The sequence below is a fragment of the Belonocnema kinseyi genome, chromosome 4 (assembly GCF_010883055.1).
Source record: "Belonocnema kinseyi isolate 2016_QV_RU_SX_M_011 chromosome 4, B_treatae_v1, whole genome shotgun sequence".
NCBI lineage: Eukaryota > Metazoa > Arthropoda > Insecta > Hymenoptera > Cynipidae > Belonocnema > Belonocnema kinseyi.
Genome location: NC_046660.1, coordinates 112,101,365 through 112,109,356, shown reverse-complemented (window position 1 = coordinate 112,109,356; position 7,992 = coordinate 112,101,365). Strand labels below are relative to the sequence as shown.

General features: G+C 33.8%; 1 protein-coding gene across 1 annotated transcript in view; it reads right to left on the bottom strand.

Moving 5' to 3' along the window:
* Positions 1–7,992, bottom strand: part of LOC117171451 (ceramide phosphoethanolamine synthase) — a 114,746-nt gene that overhangs the window by 100,388 nt on the left and 6,366 nt on the right. The window lies entirely within an intron of this gene.

Sequence of the window (7,992 nt, the reverse complement as noted above, 5' to 3'; positions counted from 1 at the left end):
TTGAAAATTAAAATTCGAAAATTTTTTCTAAAGCCTCCAGGGGACTTCGTTTTCGCACGAAAAAATTTTATGTGCCCTTATTGCATCCGGACCCACAAATTCAAATTTGTACCGTTGAGACTCTAAGCCATCCACACCGTTGCATAGATCCACTTGAAAATTTAGACACGTGTAGATTAAGCTCAGGGGATGGTTCCTACAGCAACCCAAATCGCTAATTCCTAATAGATTTTTAAAATTAAATAATTCAAAATATTATTGACTGTATATCTATATATGCATATCAAATCAAGTGGCCTAAAACTGATGATGTTAATGCCAATCAAAAGTTTTTAACCAATCGTCACCAAATTCGGCACTCATATTTTTTGGGCTCCAAAGCAGGTCGTAAGAGTTGGGAGTGAGCATGCGAACGGATGGGGAAGGTTTGGAAGGGGGCACAGATGCAGTTTTTGATGAATCAGAATCAGATTTTTCACACATATTCTTTGTGCTCTCGGTCAGGTCGTAAGAATATTGAAGGATGATGAAGTGTAGATGGGGTGGTGCAGTTTTTGAAATATATAAAATCAAGTGGCCTAAGACGTATGATCTTTATAAGAATCCAGATTTAGATCATTAGCAAAACAATTTTCACACATATTCTTTGGGCTTCCAGGCAGGTGGAGTATAATTTTTATAATTTAAAACAATGAACATTTTCTGTAGTTCAGCTCATATTTCTGTTTTACATTCTGAGAGACCTTTCAAGCTTTAGTTCAAATTTCACTGTAGACTTCGCATTTTTCAAAACCAAATTCTGCGACTTCAGTGCGAGTTTTAGGATTTAAAATTCGAAAACGCCTTTTCATTTTATGTTTTTTAGTTTTTAATTTTTTTCCGCATTCAGAGTTTTCCTCAATCTGTGTACAAATTTTAAAAATGATTTGGAATTTTCGGAAACTGAATTGGAGAACTTAAATACAATTTTTACAAACAAAATTCAAAAAATGCAGTTTCGATGTTCTGTATTCAATTTTTTATTTCTATTTTACTTTTTAAGAGTTATTTTCAAGTTTACTTCAAATTATACTATCGACTTTACATTTTTCAAAGCCAAATTCTACTATAAATACTTAAAATTGTATGTTGATTTAATTCCAGTATTATGCAATTCACAACTTTTATGACATTTTAGTTTGTCAATAGAGTCTATGATTTTTGGGCTCCTCAAACATACCCTCTGCGATTTTTGGGCTCGAACTCTTAAGGTTTCTAATCAACCCCTCTCTACCACGTAGAAATGAAATTTTAAAAAAATAACCTTTTTGAGAATTTTCCAGTGTGAATGAAGTCTCTAATTTTTGTGCTTTACGAAAATACCCACCTCGATTTTTGTGCTTAAACCTTAACGTCTAAAATCAACCCCACTCTACCACTCAAACATGAAATTGTCATAAAATAATATTCTTAAGAATTTTCTAGTATCAATAAAGTCTATGATTTTTGGGCTCCAACTCTTAAGGCGCTTCCTTAGGCTTGAAAATTAGCCCATGTATTACTCTGACAAGTTTTTCTCCTACAATTCTGAATTGTATGATTTCATATTTCTACCACAGACTATAAATGCCTAAATGCATAACCAATCAGAGCGCTTTTATAGAAGAATGGCGTGGTTCTTGTTTTATTGCAGTTAATTGAAAATTGATGCATTTTTGCGCCTGGGAAGTAGCAAACCACCAACACGAATGTAGTCATGGCGAACATAGTTCGTGGGCCCTCTGGCTGGCTATGCAACAGCGGGTGGTGCTCTAGAGCAGCGTTTCCCAAACTAGTGCCGCCGGCAGGGGTAAGCCACCCCGGGCCGGGCATCTAGGAAGGCTCCGAGGAAGGCTTCCCGCTGCGAGCAGAAGGCTGCTTTCTTCGACTTTCGTATACCTACCGCAAATGACACTTTTATTGTTATGAACTTACAATAACTGAAATTATAAAGATTTAGCTCAATTAAATTTTCATTATCTGAATGAATTTCGTGATATAATTTAAAGAAAATGAAAACAAAATTTTTGAAAATCGGTTAATATCCGAACTAATAAATGAAATATTTACAAATCTTGTGAATGCAACAAAAGTGCGATAACTCTTGAAGTTATTATCCGATCTTCTTCTACCTTTTTTTAACGTTTATTTGATAATCTAACAAATGTAACGGAACTTATTAAAATTCTATTGATTAATATTTAACCAACTTTTCATTTTTCTCAACCGGCTCTAATTCTCTAACAACGAAAAGGTCAGCGAAGCAAGCAACCGAGCATGAACGACTAGCGTCCAGTGTTTCACTTGGGTTCCAGTATTGTGAAAAAATTTGAGGGTGGGGCCCCTACCGCTCCTCAGAAAGTGTATAAAAAGTTTGGGAATCGCTGGTCTAGAGCAGCGATTCCCGAAGCGGAGGAACCTTCTTTTTCGAGTTGGGGATTTAGCCATAGAATTATAAAATTAAATAGCATAATATGCCCTATTTATACTATGTTAAAATTTGATAAAAATTAGAAATATATGTCCAATCAATTAACAAGATGAAGTGTTTGCAAAATAAATCCATACTAATAAATTTTATTTTCAACGCCCCCCCCCCCAGCGCCCCAAATATGAGCCAAAAAAAACTACATTTTTACGTTCATTATTCTTAATTTTTAGCAAATAACCGTCGTCTTTTTCATACAAATAATCACGAGTGGACAATTTGAATATTTCCCATTGCTTCTTAAGCAATATTCAATTGTTTACAGAAATGTAAATTATTTAAATAATTATGTAATCCCAAAAAATATAGAAAAGAATAGTATTTTATCGTATTATTTAAACAATTATTTATTGCTTATTTTCAAAAATTTTAAAAAGTGAGGCAGAGATGTCCACTTCTTCTACATTGTTATTCTAAGAAACTTTTTGTAGATTTTGTTGTTTTCTGTTTGTTGTTGACGTTGTTTTCTTGATGTAAGCCATCAATACTTAATTTAACATAATTTTTTTTTAAATCAATAATTAATTGCAAAAACAATAACATTAAGATTTTAGCAGAATTTACTAGTCCTCGATATCATTGAATTAATGCTTGACTAAGAAAATACGATTTAAAAAATATTTTTCAAAAAGTAATTATTTTAACAAGTTATATTTGCTTAACCAATTAAAAGGTGGGTCATCTATTCTTTTTATACACTATACAGTCACGTAATACACTATTTAGTTATTGTAAACAAACTTATTGAGCAAATTAAGATTTTTTAAACGAATAGAAATTTATTAAACATTAAAAGAAATGTATCAAAATTATGTAATTATTCAACAAAACGTAGCATAGGATACCAATTTAGAAAAAGTGGACATCTCTAGCTCAATGTTCAGAAATTTGAAAAAAACAATAAATAATAGGGTTGTTTCCAAAGTCACATATAATTTTTCCAATAAATGGATCTTATAGTGCATAAAATTCTAATTATAAAAACGCCCATAAAATATTGTTTACATATTGTTCACTATTTTTAATTTAATGTTAAAATATGAATTTTTTATCACGATGTCGATTAGAAGGCCCCTTTGACGTCAAAGGGGTCGGATTTTCCACCAATCACAGCTCACGTGTCAATGATTCTTAAATATCTTTTTCTGTGCCGATGTTTTGTTTTGATTATGTGCACATCGAAAATAGAAGTCGCAAAATATTGTTTAAAAAAAAAATGTCAAAGGAGGGTTTCGTAAAAACCAATAGAGAAAATCTGCCGAAAATAGATATATTTATCGTATGTGGAAAGAATTCATTGAAGAAGTACTTAACTGTAGTCACGTTTACTGAACGATTCGTAAATATGTAAGATTTTTAAATGTATTAATAATTGCACTTACTGTTTTCCTTCAACATAATACTGACTGCTTAACCAAATATTACAAAAGGATAACTTTTTTTGTCACATAATCCTTAACAAATAAAGCTGTCAAATAAAAATAGTCTGAATTGGCAACAGATCGTGGCCTAACCTCTTTATCATGAGTTTCAAATAGTCACATTGATAGATAATGATGAGAACCTCTGAGTCACGTGACACCAATTTAAATAAGTGTTTTACCGCCTTCGATTTTTAATAATTTTTTTTCTGCTGAACGATACAAGAGAAAAAAATATACAACGCACCTTCGATTCAGAGTAAAATTATGTATTAAAAAATTATTTTATCTAAAATCGCGAAACAACCCTATTGCTTAAATGATGATATAATGTTTTTAGAAAAATGTGCTACTCCAAAGAATGACAAATGTTTACATTTCAACCAGAAAATACGATTGTTTGTTCCATTTTTTGGGATTAAATAATTGTTTAAATAATTTACATTTCTGTAAACAATTGAAATTTTTTTTAAAAGTAATGGGAAATATTCAAATTGTCCACTAATAATTATTTGTATGAAAAAGACGACGGATATTTTCTGAAAATTATTAATCATGAACGTAAAAATGTATTTTTTTTATTTTTGGCTCATATTTGGGGCGTTGTGGGAGGAGAGGTGAAAATAAAATGTATTAGTATGGATTTATTTCGCAAACACTCCATCTTGTAAATCGATTGGAAATATATTTATAATATTTATTAAATTTTAACATAGTATAAACAGTACACATTGTGCCATTTAATTTTACAATTCTATGGCTAGGTCCCCAACTCGAAAAAGAAGATTCCTCCGCTTTCTGTTAATAATATTTTAATTTTTCGAATGAAAAGCAATGAAATTGAACCAAATGATGTGAATCTTGAGGCAAAATAGTTCATCAATTCTGATTCTCTATGATTGCAGAGTCTTCAATTTAAACTTGCCACCATGAAATTAAAATAATGAAATGAATGAATGAATAAATGAATGAGTAAATGAATGAATGAATTAATTAATTAATTAATGTAAATTTCATACTTTTCCCATTCAACAGTTTCCAATTTTGGGCGCATCATCTTTTTCTTTCAGTATTTTTTGTCTTACAATCGGAGAAGAGAGAAAAAAGGTGTGTCCAGAAATTGAACGGATTAACCGATTTTCTTCTTTCTTTTTTTAATCGTCTTATCGTTATGTAATGAACCGAATGCACAGTATTAAAATGGAATTCCTTAATATTTGCTAATTTCTAAATTTTCTGATTTCTTTCAACCGACTGTAATCTCTAACAATAGGAAAGTTGAGTGAGGCATGACAGGCACTCAATCTAAACTCTCGGCTTGATCCTAGGTTTACGATGTTTTAAGTATCGTCGAAAAAATGACACTCTAGACCACCCGCTGTTCCATAGCCAGCCAGAGGGCCCACGAACGTTTGCTACTTCCCAGGAGCAACAAATGCATCAATTTTCAATTAACTGCAATAAAACAAGAACCAGGCCATTTTTCGAAAAAAGTGCTCTAAGAGGTTCTGCATTTAGGCATTTATAGTCTGTGGTTGAAATATGAAATCATACAATTCAGAAGTGTAGGAGAAAAACTCTCTACCACGTAAATAAGAAATTGTAAAAAGTAGCCTTTTTGAGAATTTTTCAGTGTCAATGGAGTCTCTAATTTGTGTGCTTCTCGAAAATACCCTCCTTAATTTTTGTGCTCCAACCCTTGAGAACTAAAATCAATCTCTCTCTACTTTGTAGATATGAAATTGTCCCTAAATAACCTTTTAAAGAAATTTCTAGTGTCAGTAGAGTCTATGATTTTTGAGTTCCTCAAAAATACCCTCTCCGATTTTTCGGCTCCAACCCTTAACGTCTGAAATTAACCCCTCTCCACCACGTAGATATGACTTTCGCACAAGATAATCTTTTTGAAAATTTTCCAGTGTCAATAGAGTATCTGATGTTTGCGCTGAAACTCTTAATCTCTAAAATCTACCACTCTCTACCACGTAGATATGACTTTGTCAAACAGAATCATTTTAAGAATTTTTCAGTGTCAATAGTGTCTCTGATTTTCGGGCTCCTGGAAACTACCGTTTCCGAATTTTGGGCTTTAACCCTTAAAGTGTAAAATCAACCCCTCTCTACCACGCAGACATGAAATTGTCACAAAATAATCTTTTTAAGAATGTTCTAGTTTCAATAAAGTCTATGATTTTTGGGCTCCTCAATAATACCCTCCTTGATTTTTGCGCTCCAACCCTTGAGGTCTAAAATCAACCTCTCTCTACTTGGTAGATATAAAATTGTCCCTAAATAACCTTTTTAAGAAATTTCTAGTGTCAGTAGACTCTATGATTTTTGGGTTCCTCAAAAATAACCTCTCCGATTTTTGTGCTCCAACCCTTAACGTCTAAAATTGTCCCCTCTCCACCACATAGGTATGACTTTCTCACAAAGTAATCTTTTGGAAAATTTTCCATTGTGAATAGAGTATCTGATTTTTGGGCTGAAACCCTTAATCTCTCAAATCTTCTACTCTCTACCACGTAAATATGATTTTTTCAAATATAATCATTTTAAGAATTTTTCAGTGTCAATAGTGCTGCTTTGGAAAACCAGATTTACTATCTCATCTGGAAAAAATCGTGTGACAACTAACAAGGTCACCTTTGAGGAAGCACGAAGAAATGGGCAAAGGAGCGTTTCTCTACAAAGCAGCGGAGGAGGCTGCTGAAAAACTTGGGCCTAACTTCAGTATTAGGGGTGAGCAAAATGCATCAAATCTTATCTATCTCGAGTACTCTCTCCTAAAAGCCAGGATTGAGAAAGCACAAGAGAAAAACTTTCGTGAACAACTCCTCGATAAGAGGATGCACGGTATCTTCCACAGAAATGTAGAGGATCAGTCAATGTCGTGTGAGCTAACTTTTGCTTTCCTTAAGTCACCCGTATTGAAGCCTGGTATGGAAGATTTCATTTTGGCATGCCAAGACGGTGTCATTTCCACCTTAACATACCTTCGTCAAATTTCGAGCCAAGACATTCCCGATGATAGCTGCGGGGCGTGCCATGCACACCCCAATCATTTAACTCACACACTATCTAGTTGTCCAACTCATGCGGGAACAACCTACATCCAAAGGCACAATGCGGCACTAAGAGTTCTTTATTACCATCTCTGTCACTCTTACGGCATTAACTTTAATATCGCTCCTCTAAATGCGCCTAGGGAAATCGAGTCAATTGTCGAGAATGGGAATTGCCGCATATACTGGAACTTTATATTTTCGACAATTGTTTCTGTTGCCCACTCGAGGCCTGACATGGTTCTTCTTGACTTCGAGAAGCGAACCATGTTCGTTATCGAATTTTCGGCACCAGCTGACAAAAACATCATAACCAAGGAGAATGAAAAGAAAGAGAGGTATCGAGACCTTATAAGGGAGTTGCAACGATTGTACCCGGAATATTCTGTTAAACTAATCGTCCTTATCATCGGCGCTCTTGAAGGTGCCAAGCTTTCACTCGTTAATAGTCTAAAAAGCATCCCTGCGTGTCAACAATATGCTAAAACACTTGCGTCAAAAATGCGGAAGGCGGTAGTCCTAAGGGTTGCTCCGTGTTCTTAGGGTGCACGAAACTTTTGCCGGATCATCGTATTGATTCCGTTACAGACTGTAACCACCCATCTCACGGTCGGGAGACGTGGTTGTGGCTGAAATTTTACCGCGATTTCGCTGGGTGCAGGTGCAATTTTTCAGATTTGTGTGTGTGTGTTAATATATATTCTCGACGTGTATTTCAGAAAAATACGATATACTCATTAATTTGAAACTTAATATAATCATGTTTTGTATTAAGAACTGGATTTTATTACCTGTGCTCACCCCTACAGCCTAATGTATCAAGACGTTGCTACTACATTTTAACCAGAAGTCTTGTACAACATAATCATGACAAAAATTGCAGAAATTTTCGATGTCTGGAATGATTTTTTAGATTTTACGTACTTAGTCTAGATAATTAAAAAGTCAGCGATGACATGAAGGGAAAAACTTTCAAAACTATTCGCGATGTCACAGAATT